Source organism: Triturus cristatus, chromosome 6 (assembly GCF_964204655.1).
Source record: "Triturus cristatus chromosome 6, aTriCri1.1, whole genome shotgun sequence".
In the NCBI taxonomy this organism is placed as follows: Eukaryota; Metazoa; Chordata; class Amphibia; order Caudata; family Salamandridae; genus Triturus; species Triturus cristatus.
Genome location: NC_140589.1, coordinates 1,585,909,265 through 1,585,934,829, shown reverse-complemented (window position 1 = coordinate 1,585,934,829; position 25,565 = coordinate 1,585,909,265).

The window sequence follows — 25,565 nt, the reverse complement described above, 5'->3', positions numbered from 1 at the left end:
ATCATTATTTTTTAGTTGGTTGTCGATGCTGTGATTTAAAAGCAACAACTGGTCACATTTTGTCAAGCTTCTTTTTTGTTGTTCCCATCTTCCCGAGAGAGGATTTGTACTTGAAAGAAAACTAGGTTACGCGATCTGGTGTAATAGTATAATATCGGCATTACTTCTCACATCCATAACAGAAATGCCAAACATTACGCTCTCTTACAGCTGCTTAAATAAAATGTAACCAAGCTGTACTATATGCAATCTTCTGTTCTCAAAGGTAGAATTCTCATTTCACACGGCCTACTTTTCAACAGCATATGTGTTCCCCACGGCTCAGAGTTGCACATGCATAGCTAGCGCATAGAGGGGCATATCAGCAACAACCGGCGATAATTATCGCTAAGCGCACTTAGCGCTAGGATAATTATCGCCGGCTAGCATGGATTTTTATCTCTGAGATAGCGTGCTATTAGCAACGCGTATCTCAAAAGCGATAAAAATACTAGCGCTAACTGCCTAACGTGAGATTATCACTGGAAACCCAGCGATAATCTCACGAAATGTGGCGTTAGCTTGTTGATAGGGACTCTCAAACTTAGCCATGATATCCACCTTCCATAGGATATCATGGCTAAGTCAGTTCTGTAGCAGGCGTAAGGAAAGTAGCGATAACAGGGGTTATCGCTACTTTTCCTGCGCTATGCTTCATAGCGTGGGGCCTGATGATAGGAGAAATGTCGCTTAGCGACATTTCTCCTGTCATGTCAGGTCAGGAACGCCCACTTTGCATCTCATTAGAGATGCAAAGCTGGGCGTTAAGAATAGGTTCGCTAATGCAAGGTTTCACGCGTTAGCGTGACCTTGCTAATTAGGCGATAAAATTATCGCCGCTTTTCGGGCGAAAACAGCCGCAAATGCGGCGATAATTTTCTATTGCTGCCTTGTAAATATACCCCTATATGAGAAAGATCGACACTGAACGCTAACATCCGAGAAGAAGCAAGCTGCCAAGCAACAAAACTAGTGAACCAAGCACCCGATGAAAAACTTTGCATCCAAAACCAATTTCACTCAATGAAAACGTCTGCTAAACATGCACAAAGCACACAAACACAACATATTCACAGTGTACACAGATGCATCACACATACACAGAATAAGAATAAAAATAACAATGAAATCACAAGAAAACATGGTTTTGTGAAGGCTTTCGATCATTCATCCCTGCAAAAAATAAAAAGGCAACTTTTGCATGGAATTCACACTGGCTTTGCACCATAAATATTGAATGTATAATTGTGTATGAATGTATTAGTCCTTCATCCTTTGGCATTTAGGTCCTTATTAAATTGAAAATCCTATGTACATTTTAAAAATAGCTAAATCCTATACTCGGTGTTCTCTGCTTGCAGAGTCTCCTCTGACAGAACTATCTCTGCTGATTGAGAATCTTGGAATGCAGAATTTACCACTTACCAATGACAGGAGATTACATTAGCAGCCAACTCAAAATGAAGATCTAAGGTCCAGAAGAATGAAAGCCGATGAGCAGTTGTAAACCTTGAAATTCACTAAATCAAAAGATTTGTGACTACTAAATGGATTTTTGGCATGTATTAAACCCATTTAGCCATTTAAGAGTTATTGAATCCCTCGCGTTGGAGTGGCAACCCATGTGGAAAGGGGGAGTGATTTTCATGGGACCGTTTCCACTTTGTGAATGTAAAAAAACAGTTTCTGTAGTGGGCAGCAGTCCAGGGGACCATCCCCAACCCTCAATCATTAAAAATATGTATTTTGGGCACTGATAAAGCAATTGAGGCGGAAACACGTCTGGCCCTCATTCTCATAGACTTGTGTTGCCAGCGCTGTTATTTGAGATGTCATCAGTGATGTCATCAGTGATGTCACTGACCATGTCATTAGTGATGTAATATGTGACTTCATCACCAGTGCATTGCAGGCGCATGAGTTATAGTTAGCTCAACTAACTATAACTGGCAAAATTCTCTGGTTTTATATGAGTCAAATTTGCAACTAACTATAACGTCCCTGAAACCTATGGTTTTTTAGTGAATTTCAAAGGTTTTTTAAATGCTAATTCCTAACTATAACGTCTGTAAATCCTATGTTTTTGTCAGTGAATTTCAAAGGTTTTTTAAATGTTATTTTCATATTTTAACATTTATAAAACCTATATTGTTTCTATTTTTTGTTGTAATATTTTGGAACTCTATTATCCTTTTTTATATTAATTAAAAACATTATGTAATGTTTTATATCTTAAAAAAAAATGTATATCTTTTTCTTTTTAGAAAACTGGAGTCCTGTACCAGTAGTGTACCAAGCTCCATCAGCCCGCGAATCCTATCCGCCATATTGCTAAACTCATAAATGATGCGCATTTCGTATCCGACAGGTTCGTGGCACCGTGTCCTGCGTAACATCATATATGAATGAGGTCGTGCCAGCTGCTACTTTGGTATGCAATGGGTACGCAGTACCAAGCCGCGCGTTCCGTCATGTACGTATAGGGTCGCGCCCGCTGCATGTTGCGTATGCGATGAGTGCACTCTGCCAGGCCCTGTGTTACATCATAGATGTATGGTGTCACGCCGGGTACGCCATTCCCTAATTTTTTTTGTCTCAAAACTATATCTAAATAAGTTTAAAGTGTATATGAGAACAAGCGATAATCTAAAATATTTTAAACATGTATATATTTGTAACTGTAATAAACTTATATTATGGTAAATATATTTTCTCAAAATCTCTTCAGGTGCGGCCTCCTTGCGCACTCAGTGCGCGATTGCAATGTGACCTTAAAGAAAAGCATGTGATTGGTTCATAACATTTCCCATTGTAACAGTTAGAGGACCGCACCCATTTTAGCCATTCTCTCTACAGCGTTTGATAAGAGACTCCTCTTCTGCTTAGAGAGCTTTTTTGATAACTTTTTGCTATGTACATATATCTGACACTACACACAACATGCAACCATCATCTTCATCGATATTCATGCTCTGTAAAGTAGCCTTCCACCTGTGATAGCAATGCACCTAAAAGTTACATACCCAAAGTTTTCCCCACTGCCAGAGGTAACATGGTTGCATACACTGTCCACAGCACAAGGTAATGTGGTACGGCCCAGGGGCAGTATCATGCATCGATAATGAACACACGTACACAGATGGAAGTGGGTACGGGCATGTGAGCTTGACTCCTCTTTATTACCAGGGTCACATATCCAGTGACGTCTGTGCTGGATGCGTGTGGGGTGAGTGTAAACCAGCCCTAAGGGAATGGTTGTGGCTAGCATCAACTACAACAGTAATCATTGGATCCCACACAGAGATTCAATAATAAAGGAGTCAATAGTTTGTGCTGCAGTAAGGTAGGGACACTAGATGTGAAATCATAAACTAAAGATTCTATCGTAAAAGAACCCTAACTTGTGGTATACTGAGATACAGGCAGTAGATCTGAAATAATACACAAAAAGATTGTATCATAAAGGGTCCATCAGTTCTAGTGCACTCAGATAGCCACATCAAAAGCATTCAGCATGTGCACAGCCAGCGATGATCCGTGCTGCGAACGGGCCGTACTAGGAGCAATGTCTGTTGCCTACAGGACTGCCTCATCTGCAATAGCGACTTAATCTGAAATGTAAACACTGCTGTCTGCAGTGTAGGCCAGAGAGCGGTCTGCAAGGGCCCATAGCCACGTGGCGTTGACTTGAGCTGTCCTGTTTGCAGTACGCGAAGCAACGAAAACCGTGTGAGGACCCTGTGATGATGCATATGCGTGGTGCGGACAGAGCGACTCGATCCGAATTGTGAACACTGCTGTCTGCAGTGTAAATTGAAGACAGTAATCAGCAGTCATCCATGAATACTTTTTCTCACTTCCTCTTCACAAAATACAACAACATAAATTACCAAAAACTCTGCACTAAATGAATCAAAACAATTTGAATTGCGATCTCCGCTGTACACATGGTAGACTCTTATTCAGTGTTGTTTTCCCCTACCAAGAAGAATTTCGTCATTGTACTAAACCTATAACTCATATAAAAAAACTTCTTTAAGCAACTATACTAAAAGGATATTGTGTATATTTCAATAGACATTGTAGTTAGTTGCCTACTGGATTCTGTAATTAAACAATCGCCACTCGATCTGAATTGTGAACCCTGCTGACCGCAGTGTAGGGCAGAGGCAGTGGTCATTAACGCCTCACAGCCACATGCCATTGGATTCGAAAGCACGGAGTTGGTTGCACCTGATCAGTGGGGGTAGACACAAATCATCACAGACTTTAACTTTTGACATCCTCAATCACAGAATCAAGACCCCGTTTCACTGTTTCGACCTGCTGTACTGCGGTGTACTCCACCGACTGCAGTCAGCCAAGCCCAATAATCATGTGCAGCAGTTAGCTACGGAAACACAGAGTATGATGCACCTCAATGGAGGGAGTTGTGTAAAAACCAAGCAGCAGGTAATATCGGACATCGTCCATTCTGGGATCAAGACACCGTTCCACTCTTGAGACCTAGAGTTGCTTGCACCTGGTCGAAGGGAGTACCTTCATCTCCACTCTCAGATGCAGTTCTAAAATCGTCCATTGTGGGATCAAGACACCGTTCCACTGTTGGGACCTAGAGCTGGTTATACCTGGTTGAAGGGAGTACCTTCAGTTCCACTCTCAGATACAGTTCTAACATCGTCCATTGTGGGATCAAGACACCGTTCCACTGTTGGTACCTGTTGGACTACTGTGTTAGTAGTATACATAGCACTCCACGGTGCTGGGCCTCAGGCTGGCCGCTGTTTGCCTGTGTTGCGGTAGCCAGCATTGATCTAAGGAGCCTTCCCAGCTCGCAGACCTCAGCCCAAAAGCTTCCGCCGGCATGTGGTGGGCCCTCTTTCACATACGGCAGTGTCGAAAGGTGAACTGTGGGGCATATGTGCGTCACAGCGGCCATGATGGTTTCTAGGTACCAGCAGGCTGAGAGCATTATTCACGCAGCCACCTTCGCTCATGGCGTCAGCCTCGAGGTGGTGTAAGCTGCGCAGACCTGTTCGCCATTCCGGAATAGAACCACACCTAGAGAAACATGCCTTTATTCATACCCCTACGCTAGCCTTGGGTACGCCGATCCAGCCCACTACGCTAAAGATTTGGGGGGTGGAGGGGGCACATACGCGCTATGTTTTCGTATTCTTCCCTACTGACTGTACTATCATGGTTGCGTCCACTGTCCACTTCACTCAATAGACCATCAGTGTATGTTGACATGTACATGTCTGTACTTTGCATACTCAAGTCTGTCCGGCACATCCCCTCAACATTTTGCATTGTATACTTTTATAATCGAGAATCACTTGCCACCTTCACACATACTTTGCTACCATCTCGCCCCACATTCTTCATTGTGTGGCAGAGGTGCTATGCTATGTTTGGTTTGTGTACATGGCTAGCCACAGTTCTCACAGTACGTAGTGTCGTTGTGTCTGCTAGGTTTACATGTTGTTTGTCATGTTGTATGTGATTATATAAGGTAGCACATTTATTTACGAGCAGTGGTTTCTCCCATTTACATATCGCTGTCTTAAAGAGGATACAGAAGTTTTTCTCACAGGTGAAAAGTGCGACCACAATGGCAGTCATTCATTACTATGAAAGAATGTCCATCTACACGGCGTTTCTAAGCTTACAGCCCCCAATCTTGCGTGCTTTCTTAAAAGCATGCCAACTCCCACAATCAGACCAACATTCACAGAGCTTTCTAACAGCAGTTATCTGCTTCTTAATAACATGGACTGCTATGGAATGTGAGCTGGCATACCGTCTGTCCTTAATGATTCAAACCGGGTAACTTCCTGTGGCAATCTCTATTCCCACTCCCAAAGTTCAACTTGGCCTTCAATACCTACTTTGAAAACAGATTTTATTAAACTGAGCAAACTGAAAGCTCCTTTGTTTCAAACAGAAGTGTCCCTCACTTCTCCAAAAGTAATTTATCAACTGCAGATAGCACGAACTTCAAGTAAAATACACTCCCTTTAAAATACGAACCTCCCATTACAATTTGTGAATTGTCACACAATTTTCAACACATCTACATTTAAGCTCGGGCACACTTTTTTAACACTATCTCCGCCGGCCTTGTCACAGGCTTTCAAACTGTTTTTGGTATAATACCAGACTTCATTCATTCGATCATCTCTGGAATAACAGGAACAGTGCCCATAATTCTCGCTCTGTTTGCGGCCATCCTACTACTATTTTTGCTTGTAAAAAATGGCTGCGCTCCCTGTAGTAACAATCATGTCCGACAGAATCCGCCTCTATGCGAAGCTACATCAAGACAGTGAAAAAATGGAACAACTTTTCGGCTGCCTGCCTCTATCTGTTATCGGAGCCAGCTACAACATGACATTTATTTACACACATGCAATCTGCGTGCAACCATCTTTTTATTGCACAACTTGCCCATTCAACAGGCGAATGGATCTATGCCTTGCCAACATCCCAACAAACGGTCCCGATATCCAGCAGGTAATGGAGTATCTTGAAAACCATGAACTTGATTGTTCGAGCAGTGGAGCAATGGCGGATGCAATGCATAAAAGGTATCCTGGCGGGATGGGATTTTTGCGCAGCCGCGAAAGATCTCCTGCAACGTGCGACCTTTGACAACTTCACAGATTGCCTGCCAATTCAAATTGCCGCTCCAACATTCGAGGAACATTACTGTCCCTTCGAGGATATGAATTGGATCGCTTCGCTTTTCTCACACGATGGCAACAATCGCCTCTTGGAACATTATGCATCTCAAGCCACTGAAGAACTTCCGGACTGCAATCTCCAAGACTTGTAAGAAATTCACTTTATTCTTGGATTGATTTTGTCCAACATTTTTGACTTTTTCCTATACAATTTTTAATACACTTCAATCAAACTATTTTCATATAATAACTTTCTAAGTATGCTTAGGCTTTTGAACTCTGTCTTCATTATTGCTCCGTACGTCTCCAGTCTAACCAGGGATGGGTGATGTATGGCCTATGCAAATACGCTATTTACTTGCTAAATTAGCCTAAACCCGACATCCATTTTGAAACTATGTCAATTCTTTGTGCACATATCTCTCTGCCTGCCTGTTATCCACGAAGCCCTTTCACACAAATTAGCTCATCCACAGGCTCAGGTCACGAGCTGGCGATCAAGATCAAAAAACACAGCATTGTTTACGAACTGGTTGGCACATTGTGGTAATCGTATCCTACCGTTATTTTAATTATACAATTTACAGTCATTCATGTCTAATAGGTATTGTTTATGTCACATGGAACTGTAAAATGTAATGTGGAAATGACTGATGCAGGAGCTTAGGTTTGAATACAGCAGAAGCGGTTGGAGTTTGCCTCAGCTGGAAGCCTTAGCTTTTGCACCAGTGGGTCCATTTATGGCACTTAAATAAAGACACTTTTTATATAACTTGCAGACTCCACCACTTTATTACACACAGCCACTTTCTTAAGCGCACCTGATTTCATCATTTGTCTTCTGTTGCATTGCAACATTCTGCATTATATTCTTCACGATTATTTCTTTATTCCTGATTGCTAAAACACTCCATTCGAGACTTCAGACCGGTAGGGGTGAGTAGTTTGCTTCCCACTCCCGCTATAGTCTAAACCCATACTAACACCACTTGCACAGCTATGCTACAGTGGCCAGTATGCTACAGTGCCCCGAGCACATCAGTTTACAGCAATCAGCTCACGGTTTCATCCCTGAGTGTACTGGCACCTCACCTCAGCACCATCTCACTCTGGGCAAAACAGCACTTTCACATCGGTAAGGATGAATACTTTGCTTCACACTCCCTGTATAGCACACACTAACCTCCCCACAGAGCTCACAGCGCTCCTACCCTCCTCTTTCCTACTTTTTTCACCCTTTTTTCTCCTTACTCGCTTCAACGGAATCACAAAATGGCTGCCAACACTTCCTAGTTGCAACTGTTCGCAGCCAATAACCAGCAATCTCATGCTCGTAACGCCTCAGCCAATGATGTCATCAGTGATGTCATTTGAGATGTCATCAGTGATGTCACTGACCATGTCATGAGTGATGTAATATTTGACATCATCAGCAGTGCATTGCGGGGGCGCGAGTTATAGTTAGCTGAACTAACTCTAACAGGGGAATTTCTAGGGTTTTGTACGAGGGAAATGTCCAGCTAACTATAACACCCCTGAAACCTATGGTTTTTTCAGTGAATTTCAAAGGTTTTTTAAATGCCAATTCCTAACTATAACGTGCATGAAACCTATGGTTTTTTCAGTGAATTTCAAAGGTTTTTTAAATGCTAATTCCTATCTATAACTTATCTCTGAAGATATCATGAAAAGCATTCTTTTTAAAAGTAGGGTGCACATTAGTTTTGTGGAAAAGCATCTTTGTGATTGGTTAAGAAAAAGCAGTTTCAACGTAGAGTACATATCATAGGATAAAATTTGCTCAGCTCAACCACACCTGCTACTTGCATTTGGAAGGCACTGTTCGAACTTAAAACAATCGTCAACTTTTAACTTGCACGTGTCGTTAAATGTTCAAGAAAATGTTACAAAAAAATATCGTAAAGTTTTAAAAAATTGATGAACTTTTAACCTGCACGTATTGTAGAATGTTCTAGAAAGTGTGTTGATAGAATACGTTGCACTTCTGACTTCTATGTGTTATTGAATATTAAAAAAACGGTTCATATGGAAAATTAAAAAGAAACCAATAGACAAGTTTTGAAACCTAAATGAATCAAGGAACTATTCTAATTTATTCTTTACATGTATTCATGTGTGCAGCAACAAAATTATAGACACAACAGCACTAGGAAAAGGAAGAAACAGGGAGTGGGGGGCAGGGGGGAGATGGGCAGAATGGCACACATGCACAATTAAGTACAACACATATATAGACTAACAATGGCCAAAATGAAACACACCAACAAGGAGCACAAGTCACACAACCTGCTTCATCACACCACTGAACGAGCATAGAAGTGAAAACCACGCTGCATTCATACAGGATGTGTACAAAGGCCAGTTTTTGGTGTTGTGGGATGTCTGCGACCGTGGTAATCATGGATGAGATGCCCAGCATGTGGCACATGGTCGAGTTCACTGTGTGTTATGTTGCCAAACGGCTGCTCCTTCCTCCCACAAGCCCACACACTTTTGTACGGTGAGCTGTTGTATCTCATGCACTTGTACGGCACGCCATTGTAATGCCTATTTGCACATGTCCTGCTACATTCCAACTACAACATCACAGTGCCGTTTGGAGGTGGTGCATGCCACTTTACAACATCGACTGCTGCGGCTCTTGTAACAGGCCACACCAGAACACAGAGACACACTTACCGCATTTCCTGTAAACGGACATGTCCGAGACACCCCGTTCCCCTTGCCAGATAGGCACACCCCTGCATTGACCTGTGAACGACAGACCAGCACACGCCAGTTGTGCATCCAGGAGGATGCGTACGTAGCTACACATCCAGGCTCACTGCCTATGCTGAGGTGACAGCACACTGTGATGTTGCAGGGCTCGTGCCTATCATGCTAAGACAATGAACACAGGGACACACTTACTAAGATGTGGGTTTGTGGGGCATTGGCGGTCCTGGAGTTGTTGAGATGAGTCTTCTGGCCCTCATGGGTATCCCTGTATCATGCTCATTGACTCTATGGCACCTGTGGGTGTTCTGGTGTGGCTCTTGGCTGTGTTCCCTTTCATGGTGCAGGTAGTTGTCCTGCTTAACACCAGCAGAAAGCAGGTGTAAAATCCCTGGTGCTAACGTGTCTTATCGCCGGAATTTGTATAACATTGCAATTGGTGTGAAAGTTGTGATGGGATTTTTTTCATGTGCACAACATTATACGAACTGAGCAGTGTATCACATCAAGATCCAGCACCTGATGCACTATTCCCAATCAATATAAATAGAATGAGATTTCTTAATAGATTTTGTGTGTACACTGTAAGTGCAGCCAATACCTCAGTGCAATACAATACAGGATTTATGGGGGCAGATTTATGTTTCCTGGCGCATCCCTGCAAATCAGCAGGGATGTGCCAGGAAAGATGCATCACACAAGTTTACCCTTGCGCCACCACAGATGCGCCGCATTTACAATGCAGCGCATCGTGGCGCAAAGATAAACAGATGCGTGACACTTCTGATGGCGTAAGGGCAGCGCATTGCTGGAGTCGTGTCGCAAGCACGATGCAACTCCAGCAATGTTTAGGGGCTGCCCATACCTAACATGCTGCGTCATGCCTTACGCCTGCTTCAAGCAGGCATAAGGTTTTGACGCAGCAGCGTCGGAAAAGTGACTGAGGGAAATCATGTAGATTTCACTGCATCACTTTTCCGAGGCCTTTTCCGATGGAACGCCCACCCTGCATACATTAAACCTGACGCAGGTTTAATGTGGCGCAGGGCTTTACACCGTGACGCATCTCCATAGATGCGTCACGATGTAAATAGGGCGCAACGTGGCGCAGGGTTTACGCCGCCGCTGTGTCACAAAAGTGACGCAACAGCAGCGTAAAAGTGGCGCAAGTCTAACATAAATCTGCCCCTTTGTATATAGAATAAATCGCAAAGGTGCACCTCGTGTCTTTTTGCATGGGAACGGCTACTCTCCATTTCATTATCAGCACTTTAACGGAAGTAAAGTTGAGATAAATCTAACACACTATTCAGAAGTTGGTGCAAACTGCAGATATCACCAGTATTCCAGCGATAAGTGCCCCAAAATTTAACACCATGGTGGACTCCATCAAATAACAGTAATAAGAGCAAGAAATAGTCACACAGCAATTAAGAGAACAACCAAAAACATTATTAATTTTTTTTTCAAACGTTATTTTTTATAATAATAAATATATAAACGATAAACTTTTTTCAAACTTTATATTTTTTATTAACATAAATATAAACAATAAACTAATAAACAAAATGTAACAACAATAATACAAATCAACAAGGCGGAACACTCCTGTGGGAACCACGGATGTCGACGACAGACCTGGAAAATCAGAAAGATTGTTAAAAAAAAAAAAACATGGTATTCTCAACAAAATACCACAAGAAACAAATCACAGATATATAAAATGTATACAGATAACAACATTTTATAAGTTTAACTTACAAAAACTGTAAATGTTGCCGCTTTAAAATATTTGCCGAATCTGAGGAATTTTTTTTGCAGAAGGCACCACGCCCACAACGTTTTTCTTCAGTCGTGAAGACATTTTTAACTTTTTCCAAGGGGCAAACAAAGACCAATGCCACCTTCTTCATTCGCAAGATTTGACAAAGAGTTCTGTGACGAGGGGATCCTAACAAAAAATACTCGTGCGGCACAGCAAGTATGATGAAACACCTAAGGACCCTTCATCCAAACAATCTTGCACGAGAAGAATGCAAACAGATGAGAAACACTCCTGTTCTGTATCTGTAAAAAATAACAAATAAATGTATATTAATAACTTTCAAATTTATACTATTCCATTACTGTACAAACACATTTTATATAAAAACTGACTAAGAAACTATAGCCCTGAACCACAAGTGTGACGATCGTTAAAACACTACATGCATAGTGCATACTACTTTGAAGCAGTTCATGCCCTAAAGCCTACCTCACTAAAAGACTACATTCTAACTGACTAAATGATTACAGTACTATAAGGAGACACACTGGGTGAGTAACAGGGTGTTTGCTAGAAGAGTATGAATACTAACTAGGGAATTAAAGTTGTGAAACACAACTGTGTAGGTGATTAGAGGACTGCATCCATACTGCATAGACATTTAAAGCAGTCCATGTGCTAAGGCCTGGCTCACTGCATGACTACTTGGGTACTGACTGAATGATTAGAGTACAGCAAGGAGAGTGCTAGGCTTTTCGCACAGGGAATGGATTAGTACTTGGTACTGAATGGGTCACTAGAGGAGTGCAAAGGCAGTCACAAGTGCTGGACTGTATGGATACTGACTAGGAAATTGAAAGTGTGAAAGACAAGTGTCTAGGTGGTTAGAAGACTGCATGCATAGTGAATAGGGGTTTGAAGCAGTCCATGTGCTAAGGCCTGGCTCAGTGTATGAATACTTAGGCACTGACTGAATGATTAGAGTACTGCAAAGATAGTATCTTGGTGAATTTATAAGTGTTTGGGTTTTAGCACAGTGAATGGATTAGTACATGGTGCTGAATGGGTCACTAGAGGACTGCAAAGGAAGTGACAGGGTATTTCCTGGAAGTGTGTGGATACTTACTAGGGAATTGAAGGTGAGAAAGACAATTGTGTAGGTGGTTAGAGGACTACATGCATAGTGGGCAAGGGCTTGAAGCAGTCCATATACTAAGGCCTGGGTCACTGGATGAGTACTTGGGTACTGACTGAATGATTATAGCACTGCAAGGAGAGTGCCTGGGTGAATTTATTAGGGTTTGACGCAGTGAATGGATTAGTACATGATGCTGAATGGGTCACTAGAGGAGTGCAAATGGAGTGACAGGGTGTTTGCTGGAAGTGAAAGGATACTGACTGGGGAATTGAAGGTGTGAAAGACAAGTGTGTAGGTGCTTAGAGGACTGCATGCATAGTGGATAGGGGTTTGAAGAAGTCCATGTGCTAAGACCTGGCTCAGTGCATGAATACTTAGGCAGTGACTGAATCATTAGAGTACTGGAAAGAGAGTGTCTTGGTGTATTTATAAGTGTTTGGGTTTTGGCACAGTGAATGTATTAGTACATGCTGTTGAATGGGTCTCTAGAGGACTGCAAAGGAAGTGACAGGATGTTTCCTGGAAGTGTATGGATACTGAAAAGGGAATTGAAGGTGTAAAGGACAAGTGTATAGTATGTTAGAACACTACATGCATACTGCATAGACATTTGAAGCAGTCTATTTGGTACTTAGAAACTGACTAAATAATCAGACTACTTCTAGGACAGTGCTTAGGTAAAACTTTTACATTTTCAGTTCTGCCACAGTGAACAGAATAGTACATGGTACTGCACCTTAGTGTCAAACCCTGACTCATTTTATCAATGCATAAGCAAAGAGTAGCTTCTCATGCTACTAAAACTTGACAACATGAGAAGTTTTAAATTAGTTATCTCTCAGCAAAAACACGATCTCACCAAATGCTTCTCTCACAGTGGTTCTCAAATGCACACAGACTCACAGTGTAATTCTAGACAACAACCACTATACCTAGGTGTTTACCAAAACTCATTCACTACTGTGGAAGTGGTAAGCGAACTGCACACAATCTTCATATTTCAGGACTGCACTTTTATGTCAAAGCCTGACTCTTCTAATCAAAGCATAAGCAAAGACTGGCTTCTAATGCTACTAAAACTTCACAACATGGCCGGTTTTAAAACAGGTATATGTCAGCAAATACACGATGTTACCAAATGCTTCTCTCACAATCCTTACCCAAATGCACACAGACTCACAGTGTGATTTTAGAGAAGCAACACTATCCTAGGAGTTTACCAAAACTCATTCACTACTCTGGAAGAGTTAATGGTACTGCACACAATCTACATATTTAAGTACACCACATCAGTGTCAAAGCATGACTCATTTAATCAACGCATAAGCAAAGACAGCCGCTCGTGGAAGCCTTTTGCTTGTTCTTGGGGGTTTGACACTGAGAAGGACTGCGAGGACCAGCAGCCCACTCCACCACAGCTGCAGCCTCTTCCCTCACGCTCCGCCTCCTGTTTGGACACTTCTACATATTTCAGGACTGCACTTTTCTGTCAAAGCCTGACTCATTTAATCAAATCATAAGCCATAATTGTCTTCTAATGCTACTAAAACTTCACAACATGACAAGTTAAAACAGTTATCTGTCAGCAAATACACAATGTTACCAAATGCTTCTCTCACAGTGGTTCCCAAATGCACACAGACTCACTGTGTGATTCTAGACAAACAACACTATCTCTTGCACTATACCAAAACACATTTCTTCATCTAGAAGTAGTACTACGTTTTAGTATAGAAACATAACATAACTCATTTCACAAATTCATAAACAATGACTGGTGTCTAATTCTACCAAAATATAACAACTGCACAGTTATCTGTTTACAAACACATGAAAAACACAAATGCTTATCACAGAATGGTTTCTACATGCACACACATTGTAGAGAAAAAAAGTACTCCCTACACTTTAGCAGGAAAAATACATTAGTCTGATTAAAATGAGGAAATATGAATTTTTATGATCATTTGTGTCCCCTATCTTAGACCCCAACGGCTCCATGTACGTGCTACAAGTACATGTATGTTCCCTCCACTTCCAGCTATGAAGACGCAAATACATTTGCGTCCAACGTTAACATGTCCTCTTTCAGCTCCACCATGAATGGGTCGAATATTCCGTTCCTAAGTATGCCTTGCCACCGTCTTTATATGGTGCACCTTTCACGTTTTTCAGCTCTGGCGAGTTAGGCCCTGAATTCTGCCATCGAGCCTTTTCCTGCCTTCTGCCTCTGAATGCTCCAGCCTGGATCTGCATCTGTATCCATGAACTTTGTCTTACTCCCTGCGCGGCTAACGGTGCCTGGCTCGGCCTGTTGCCTGTCAAGACTGTATTTTGCCTTCAAGTTATCTGCTCCGCTCCTCGAAAAATACATTCCTGTCTAGTAGTTTAGGTAAACACCCTTCCAGCTGCAGAGCAAAGGGCCCGGCCTCACTGTCTCCGTGCAAGTAATTCATAGCTCCTGTTACCATGGTAGGCCCATGCCCCCTCGCATCTCATGTAGACACATAGACGCTTATACACGCACTAGCAGTCAGTATAGAATAGCCTCTGCCCGAGAGACCTTTCCTTCCAGATAATATAGTTCTTTAAACACAAGATATTAGATATGATTTGGGTTTAGGTTGTTCTGACATCCCAGACTTCTGTCTCCTCATGTAGGGCTAAATGTCAAGTCCCCTTCACCCTCCAGTTACACGTCAATCACACGTCATGCTGCTGCACGCGCATCTCTGCCATGTATTTCTGCTGACATTGCAGGATTCTCTTATGGATCCACCCACCTGTGACATCCTCATAATGACGTTTCTAGTACACGCCCTTATGCACGCCTATTGTAACGCCTTTTTCATTACGTATGGGTATTCTTATCTCTCCTCTCAGCTGTTACGCCTTCTGCATCTGCCTTTACTGTAATGCATTGACTATATATATGATAACCTGTCAATAAAGTAGGCGCTATCCCTTCCCGAACCTTCGTGGTGACGGAATCCGATTGCCTGGTTCGAACCAATTCCTTTTTAAGGAATAAAACCCCTTTTAAAACCTCAAATATCACGGATTTCTGCCTCTTATTTATTCTGAGTTATTCTTATTGAACTTTACCGCATAAATTAAGTACAGGTAATTTAAATTTACCACATAATTGGCGCCCGAATAGGGACTCCTCCCCCACCCCACGCGCCGGAGGTGCGTTGCAGACCCGGTCCCCTGCCACAGCCGGACGGACAACTACGCGTACCCGCAGGATTTCCTGTATCTCCCTCAGGCCAACGGAGGTGACTGAGGCTGCGATCAACACCCAGACGAGGCGGTGAGGAGTGCGGAGGATCCCGACCAGAGCCTAGCTGAGAGAGCAAGATCCGAGGTATACAGAGGCCCACCAGGTTCCGAAGTTCCGAAATACCTACGTCACGAGTTGAGTCGAGCCCAGTCCGGTCCAGTCCAGTTCAGAGTTTCCGAGGCCTTCCGTTCCGTGCTTCCCGTTGAGTACCATTGCTGGGGACGCATCTAGACGTGCGCATTAATTTGTGCCGGTCAAGACGGGTTTGGGTACACAGACCCGGTCTGCGCTGTTTTAGCGGTGTATCTGTACTGTTTAGCAGTACATCCAGTATTATGCAGTTAGCTAGTTTTATTCTAATTATCGTTGTTCATTTTAAAATGTTTTAATGTGTTTTAAATGTCGTGGTATGAGTGATTGTTTGATCTTCATTACTGTGTTATCGTATTAATTATGTTCAAGTCCGAGTAAGAATCAAGTAGCAAGGTTTAAGATGCCGTTATTCTCAAAATTAAGGCAGATAAAAACTAGAAAAGGGATACTCGAGGAAGCCGTTCCCATTCCACCTAGGGACACTCCAGGGTACTTTATGTACCATAAACATGGCCTAGATGCCGTATTATATCTCGATCTGTGGGTGGACTACACCAAGGATTTAGCAGAGAATCAGAGATGGCCCGTTGCTGGGACATGGGATGCAGATTGCATCATGAGAGTAGAAGAAGCATTATGGAAAAAGAAAGCCAGACAGTCACAGAAAGATGCCATTGAATTATGGCATAAAGAATCGCATAGACGCACAGAGAAAGCGCTCAGAAAAGAAGAGAAAAGTAGGGAAGATTCAGACAAAGCCCGAGAAAACGTATTAGTTGAAGAAGGTATCCGAGTAAAAGCAGAACAAATAGACAGACAACGAAACACTCTTATGAATGGTATGTATCCTCTTCTGGCCGAGGGTTTACCTAAGGCCACCCTTGAAGTACCAAAAGATCTGCCACCTCCATTGCTTCCGACTAAATTGCACCACAAGACCGCAAAGGACATTTTCCTTTCTTCCTATTTAGACGATGAAGCCCCCGAATATGTTAATGTTCCGCCGCCACGCACACCACCTGCTAACGGCACTCGACCCCGAGATAATCTGCCCCCACCTCTGCAGCAACATACTCCTCCTCCCGTTCCAAACCTTCCGCCTGTTCCTCCACTCATTCCTGCACCTATTCTCCCTACCTTACACCCAACAAATCCTTTTGGACCTGGCACCTCGGGAGTGCGACAGGAGGTTTTGATACGCCACCACCAGCACATCGATTGACTTATAGGGATTTAGCACACCAACGTACACCTCAAACAGCGAATTACAACATACTTAAAGAGCCTCTTACAGACTGTAGATATGATCCAGTACCCGGTAAAGATGACAGAATGATGCTATCATCAGTACGTCTACGACGAGTTGCGAACTATTTAATGATACTACCAGGAATGATTGATCATCTAGACAAAATATATCACTTTGTCCAAACAGGGCAAGGTCCTGAAAGTATTGGCGAGGCCATGGCATACCAGAAAGTGGACATGCAAAAACTGTTGTTACGCTTCTTCATAAACTGCCTGATAAGAAACAGAGATAGGCCGGGTGTAGACCCGGAAGAAATTAAAGCACTTAACAAATGGAGTCAGAATATAGCAGACGGAAAACATGATAAACAGAATAGTATAGAAAATATGCATCGAAGGATCCGAAAAACAGTAGAACAAATACGTGAAAGAGAACAGTCTGAAAGAGAAATGGATGCAGAGAAGACTGAATCCTCGGAGGAGGAGGAACAACCAGAAACGACAACAGGACAATTACAATTACCAGCTAGAGAAATGATAGCTTATGTAGGTAAGGGAAGATCTTTTAATAATTCAATGCGTCCGATACGTCCAGAAAGTAAGAGAATGTTTCAAGCAGCCATGTCAAATCCAAAGACCCCTGAACACTTATTTCAGGCTACTGATAAAATACTTCAAGAACGAATGGGGTACCATGTACTCGATTCTATGGATGAACAAGAATTAGCCAGGTCAGCAGTACAATGGGCTGACAGTTCTGATAAATATAGTGATGACGCGCTAGCACACACGTTTTTGAATCTTTCACCAGACGAACAGCGTTTAGCTGGTATGTACATGATACAACACCTTCTTATAGTGTATAAAAGCCAACACTCCGATCCAGGTCCCCTACCTGATATACTGATAGAACTACTCATGAAGAAATGGAGAGGTCTAGGTACCGATCTAATTAAAGTAATTCTAGAACATCGGCACAGATACAGTGCCTTCCTGTGTCCACAGCTTGATCCAGCTCCCTCCATGGAAAGAAAAATGTATTACATAGACAGACAGAATCCCTTACGCGAAGTGCACCCAGTTAAAAATGATGATAATACTTTTAGACGTGTGTTTGTGTACACGCCCATAACTAAAATAGAACTATTGGAAATGAAAAAATTAGTGCCCAGCCATGACAGAGATCCAGCAGGTTTTCACCGTGAAATAAAAGACATGTTACTCATGGGTGATTATACCTATCCTGACATTATGAAAATATTAAAAGTATTATTGCCTGCCGGTATTTACGAGAAACTCAAAGAAAAAGAATGGGAGGTGGGAGAGCAAAAGATTGATTGGGCTGCATTAGAAAACGAAGAAAATACCCGAACTCCAGGCCTAGGGCTTGGGGACAAAACTAAAGCGTTACCAGGATTGTTAGTACAAGTATTGCCACGTTTATTAACCACGAAAAAGGAAGACTGGGGTGCAATCTCAGCCTGCAAACAGAAACCCGATGAAGACACTAGTGATTTTTATTCCCGATTTGAAAAATGTTTTGGTATTAATAGCGGCCTGAAAGCAAGTAGCGATTCATATCCACATCTTTTTGTAACAAAATTAGTCGAGAATTCCTTGCCCCAGGTTAAGAACAGAGTATTGAAAGTCGAGAGCACTTGGCAAGCTAATACCCCTTCACAAATGTTACAAATGTTACAGTACCACCAGAATAGAATTAGAGAAGAACAAGAACACGAACAAAGACGTATGAAAGACACGAAAATGAAAATGCTCGTTGCTCAGTCAGTTCCAGCTGACGGTCATAAAAAGGGTGCGACACAGTCCAGTAATTCAGCGGCTCCTGTTAAAGGGACATGCAACTATTGTAAACAGCCAGGTCATTATATAAACGATTGTGCAGTTCTGAAACACAATATCTCTACGGGTAAAACCAAGGAGAGACCGCGTCCACCTAGACAGGATCAGATCCAACCACAAGTACCTCAGAATGTACAGCCTATGCAAGCTTCACAACAGACCGTAGCAGTACCAGAGCCACAGCCTATTGCCCCAACACAAAACACGACACAACAGATGTACCAGTATGCACAGAATGACTATCCCGATTATCAGCGATACACATGAAACAGCCTAGAGAGGGAGGTTGGCTTGCCTCTTATTGAGGTTCCTGTAGATCAAGAGGGTCCCTATGTACATAGTCAAGTATTAGGGAAAGACAGAAAGTTTTTAATTGATACAGGGGCAAGCAGAACAACTATAAGTCACGACGAGGTTCCAGGGGCACCCCTCTCAGGCTCACAGAATGTTTCCCTTGGATTTTCAGGAAAGCCTATTGTTAACGAAGTATCGCAACCTCTTCCTCTTGCAGTTGGTCCATTGACACGGACTACAGATTTATTGCTTACAAAATCCTGCCCAGAAAACTTGTTAGGTATAAAGACGCTGAAAGCTCTAGGAGCTGTAATATGTTGTTCTCCGGAAGGGGTACGATTATTTTTACGTGACTTTAAAGGTCACTACGTAATGAGAGACATGGATCACCGGTTACAGAATGTCCCTGCACATTTATGGGCACAAGGCCCCACTGATGTAGGTTGTATGCACATTACACCATATCGAGTCACACTCAAAGCAGGAGTGGTATTACCACGAATTCGACAATACAAGTTACCTCCAGATGCTGTAGTGGCTTTGCTGCAAATCATTGACGAGCTCATTGCACAAGGAGTGGTTGTGGAAACCGACTCCAATGTATGTAATTCTCCTATCATTCCAATTCTTAAACGTACTGATCCAAATGCGCCCCCAGTTTATCGATTAATTATTGATCTGCGCGAATTGAATAAATGCATTGTACCACAGTATCCCGTGGTTCCAGATATCTCTTCATTATTGACAGCTATTGATTCAGAAGCAACGTTCTTTACTGTAATTGACCTCAAGAACGCCTTCTTTAGCGTTTCAATCGATCCGGAAAGCCAATATTTGTTCGGATTCTGTTTAAATGGACGAAGCTTCAAATTTGCACGCGCACCTCAGGGATTCACAGAAAGCCCCAGCATCTATAGCCAAGCACTGAAAAGACAACTTGACAGCATCCACATGCCTGTTAACACTGCCCTGCTTCAGTATGTCGATGATCTGCTGATCACCGCCCGAAGCGAGCCCGAATGTGAAAAAGCATCGCTGACGGTTTTACATTTTCTGGCCGACAAGGGGCACAAGGTGTCCCCTTCGAAGCTGCAATTCTGTGTTCAGCAAGTTGTGTACCTTGGGCACTTGCTGTCCAAAGGGGGGAGACAGCTCACACCTGACCGCATCCAGTTAATTGTAAACATGTCACCACCCAAGACACAAAAGGAGGTGCGGGCCTTCATAGGCCTCACTTCGTACTGTAGACAATGGATTCCCCAATATGCATTTCTAGCAAAGCCACTCATTCAGTTGACAACCCAGGAGGCAGCGACATCGACTGTCCTCCCTTGGACTCAGGAACATACACAAGCTTTTGAAGACTTAAAGAAAGCCTTATGTCAAGCACCTGTTTTAGCGACACCATGTTACAATAAGCCTTTTACACTTTTTGTCACAGAACGCGAAGGTACTGCCTTGTCAGTACTCACTCAGGAACAAGCAGGTTCACACAAACCGTGTGCTTACTTTTCTAGCACATTAGATCCAGTAGCCCAGGCTCTGTCTACGTGCTTGAAATCAGTCGCAGCAACAGCTTTAGCGATCAGACAAAGAGATTCCATAGTATTAGGACATCAATTGACAGTGCAAGTTCCACATTCCGTGGAAGTTCTTTTAAACCGAACACAGACCCAGCACTTGACTATAGAACACAGACCCAGCACTTGACTATAGCACGACTGACAGGTTATGAATTGACATTGTTTCAGCCACACATAGAAATCAGATGCTGTAGTACATTAAATCCTGCCACACTTTTGCCATTAAGTGGAACATACCCATTGGCACATGATTGTATTGAAGTCATTACTATTACGACGAAACCCAGACAAGACTTGACAGACATTCCATTACCAGATCCAGACCTGACACTTTATGTGGATGGTTCATGCATGAGAACAAGTACAGGAGAGTTAGTGGCCGCTTACGCAGTCACGACAGACACCGAAGTTATTGAAACGTATTGTATTGACACCTTGTCAGCTCAAGCAGCAGAGCTCATCGCTCTGACACAAGCCTGTATTCAAGCCAAAAATAAGAGAGTTAACATATACACAGATTCACGTTATGCATTCGGAGTTGTACACGACTTCGGAGTCCTCTGGCGAGAGAGAGGTTATTTAACTTCTCACGGTGCCAACATTCAACACGGTCCCCTCATTCAAGCTCTGTTAGATGCAATACATCTGCCTACTGCGATATCTATCATGAAGTGCAAGGCCCATACAAAAGTCACCGATATCATTTCCCAGGGTAACGACCTGGCAGACCAAACAGCTAAGCAAACAGCACAGAATCGGACTCATGCAACTGACTTGACAAAGACAATAGTTCCGACATCGACACACTGCATGACAGTTAGGGATCCCGCCCTTGATGTAATTGACATACAGACACATGCTACACCAGAGGAAATCAAGAAATGGACTGAACTAGGAGGGATCCAAACAGATCAGGGATGGATAACGAAGGGAAAATCTACATGGTTTCTCCCCGACTCCATGGTTCAAGTTATCATTAACACAATACATAGTCCAGCGCATCTAGGAGAGAAAGCTATGCTAGACAGTATTCAAAACATTTGGTTCAATAAACACTTACGAGCACCAGCCAAACAGAAAGTGCGTACTTGCATGATTTGTTGTCAGTTCAACCCAGGTAAAAGCATTCCTGTAGAGCAAGGTGGATTTCAACCTCCTGATCACCCTTTTGAAGTCCTCCAGATGGATTATATCCAGATGGAACGTTGTCGAGGATTCAAATATGTCCTCGTGGTTGTATGCGCACTTTCCCGATGGACAGAAGCATATCCAGGCCCAGATTACACTGCTCCGACCACTGCCAAGCAGCTGGTTCGTGAATTCTTCCCACGGTATGGTTTGCCCCGTATCGTGTACTCAGATAACGGTCAGCCGTTCTCATCCGAGCTAGTGAAACACATTACACTCCTGTTAGGCTATCAGTGGAAATTCCACTGTGTCCGGCATCCCGAGGCAGCAGGTCTCGTGGAGCGTCATAATCAGACTCTGAAAATTCGACTTTCTAAAATCTGCAGAAAGGCGTCGACTGGGTAGTAGCTTTACCAGTTGCGCTCTTTTACATGAGAATGATAGCACATTCTCGAACAGGGCTATCCCCGTACGAGGTGGTCTTCGGTAGGCCACCAAATATGTGGGGGACGCCTATACCTCGTAAAATCACTGATGTTGATTGTAATATGCTGACAGATTGCCTTGCTTCCTTGATGTCTGCACTACAATCTTGCCGTTCACAGGTAGCTGCAGCCTTTCCCGACAACACCGAGGTGAAGCCCCATGAAGTGGTTCCCGGCGATTATGTGTTTATAAGAAATTTCGACAGGAGGAGCCCGCTGGAGCCTCGCTGGCAAACGCCGAAATTAGTACTTCTGACCACGAGGACAGCAGTGAAGATTGAGGGTCGCAAGGGTTGGCTGCACTCGAGCCATATCAAGAAATTTCACGGACTGCCTTCTGATTTGAACTCTAAGCCCTGCCCTCCTCCACAGACTGACTCAAAACTCCCCCTGGCCGAGAAAACTGCTTCCCAGGAATATAAACTGAAACTAAGGTCTAGCAAGTCAGACAGTTTAATTGTTTAAGTCCTCTCCTAGGTGAATCGGTTAAATTAGTTTCTGACATGTATCCCCTAGACCGAAATAGAGAGAGAGATAGACAGAAACAGCTCAAGAAACGTGCATATTGTAAATCACTTTGTAGTCACTGTATAGTGACATTATTGATTATGTTTTTTCTAAATCTTCTGATTATTGCTGCAAGTATACTGTTGCACATATACTACCCTATTTTCAAGTGTGCACATTCTTCTTTCAATGTTACTGCCGAACACTCTTTTAGCGAATTACCTCCGCATGAGCTGCCCTACAGACTTGCGCTGCGCAACAACACATTCATTAGTATGTTACATCACTCCCATCAGACCAACAACGCTACAAATTGTTGGATATGTGGCCGACTCCCTCCCTACCAGAAATACAAGGGAGTTCTGCCCCTCTTTCCGTATCCGTTCACACACAATGGTTCCTGTGGTGCATGGTTTAGTTTGATTAATTCTTTGGATTCAAATACCGTAGTTTACCAGGGCAACTGGGTACGGGGAAACCTGAACTTAGTTTTGCTTAAAGCCTGCTACCCTAACAAAGAGGGACTTCCCAAAAGGACAGGAACTGATCTAGAAAATGAAGTATATGGATTAGGTAACTTTACACTTAACCTCATGATTCTGAATGTTGAATCCGAAGCTGCACCAGTCTTGCCTGCTATGTCGGTATTACCAGTCAAAGGTGAATTATGTGCGAGAAAGAATGGTTCAGTACACCTGGGTCATAGTAAATGTACTACTGTGATCGAATTCAGTGATCAAGGCAAGTCTACATTTAGAGCTTCCCGTCATTCCTACTTCATTTGTGGTCATACCGCATATATACGTTTACCTCTAGATTGGGATGGTACCTGTTACATTGCATTCCTTCTGCCACCTGTTTTCCTAGCCCCTCCTGATTATCATAGAAATGCCCATCTAGTACACAATAGACCCCAGAGAGATCTCCCGATTGTCGACTACACTGAAACGGCATGGGAACAATACACAGACTTCAATAAAGGTCTCTTTCCCTACATAGGTGTTGTCTCTAATAGTAAACTGATACGCAAATTAACCAGAACCCTTGAAGCAGTAGTGAATGAAACTACTTCTGCCCTAGGCAACTTAACGGAGGAACAGTCTGCGATGCGGATTGTTGTTCTCCAAAATCGTCTTGTCCTTGACGTCATCCTGGCCGATAGGGGTGGAGCCTGTAGAGTCATCGGATCGAGCTGCTGTGTTTTCATTCCAGAAAACGCGCCATCAGTATATAAAGCCATAACTCGTCTTCATAAGATTGCAAGTCAGATACACCAGAATCCAGGCACCTGGACTTGGTCCGGTTGGTTCTGGAGTGTGTTGTCAGCCTGGGGATGGAAGGTCCTATCCTTCCTAGGTATTGCCCTTCTCATAGTATTCAGTTGCTGCCTGTGTCTACAATGTGGGCCAGCGATTTGCGGCCTGTGTGCCACATCATGTATTCCACATTCAAGTTCTCATTCAAAATCACGTAAGAAGAAAGAAGAGCAAATGATGTTACGTGAACAGATTGATAGATTCATGAGGATCGATATATCATGAAGGGTCCGTAGGGGACAAGGAGGGAATGAGGAAATATGAATTTTTATGATCAATTGTGTCCCCTATCTTAGACCCCAACGGCTCCACGTACGTGCTACAAGTACATGTATGTTCCCTCCACTTCCAGCTATGAAGACGCAAATACATTTGCGTCCAACGTTAACATGTCCTCTTTCAGCTCCACCATGAATGGGTCGAATATTCCGTTCCTAAGTATGCCTTGCCACCGTCTTTATATGGTGCACCTTTCACGTTTTTCAGCTCTGGCGAGTTAGGCCCTGAATTCTGCCATCGAGCCTTTTCCTGCCTTATGCCTCTGAATGCTCCAGCCTGGATCTGCATCTGTATCCATGACCTTTGTCTTACTCCCTGCGCGGCTAACGGTGCCTGGCTCGGCCTGTTGCTTGTCAAGACTGTATTTTGCCTTCAAGTTATCTGCTCCGCTCCTCGAAAAATACATTCCTGTCTAGTAGTTTAGGTAAACACCCTTCCAGCTGCAGAGCAAAGGGCCCGGCCTCACTGTCTCCGTGCAAGTAATTCATAGCTCCTGTTACCATGGTAGGCCCATGCCCCCTCGCATCTCATGTAGACACGTAGACGCTTATACACGCACTAGCAGTCAGTATAGAATAGCCTCTGCCCGAGAGACCTTTCCTTCCAGATAATATAGTTCTTTAAACACAAGATATTAGATACGATTTGGGATTAGGTTGTTCTGACATCCCAGACTTCTGTCTCCTCATGTAGGGCTAAATGTCAAGTCCCCTTCACCCTCCAGTTACACGTCAATCACACGTCATGCTGCTGCACGCGCATCTCTGCCATGTATTTCTGCTGACATTGCAGGATTCTCTTATGGATCCACCCACCTGTGACATCCTCATAATGACGTTTCTAGTACACGCCCTTATGCACGCCTATTGTAACGCCTTTTTCATTACGTATGTGTATTCTTATCTCTCCTCTCAGCTGTTACGCCTTCTGCATCTGCCTTTACTGTAATGCATTGACTATATATATGATAACCTGTCAATAAAGTAGGCGCTATCCCTTCCCGAACCTTCGTGGTGACGGAATCCGATTGCCTGGTTCGAACCAATTCCTTTTTAAGGAATAAAACCCCTTTTAAAACCTCAAATATCACGGATTTCTGCCTCTTATTTATTCTGAGTTATTCTT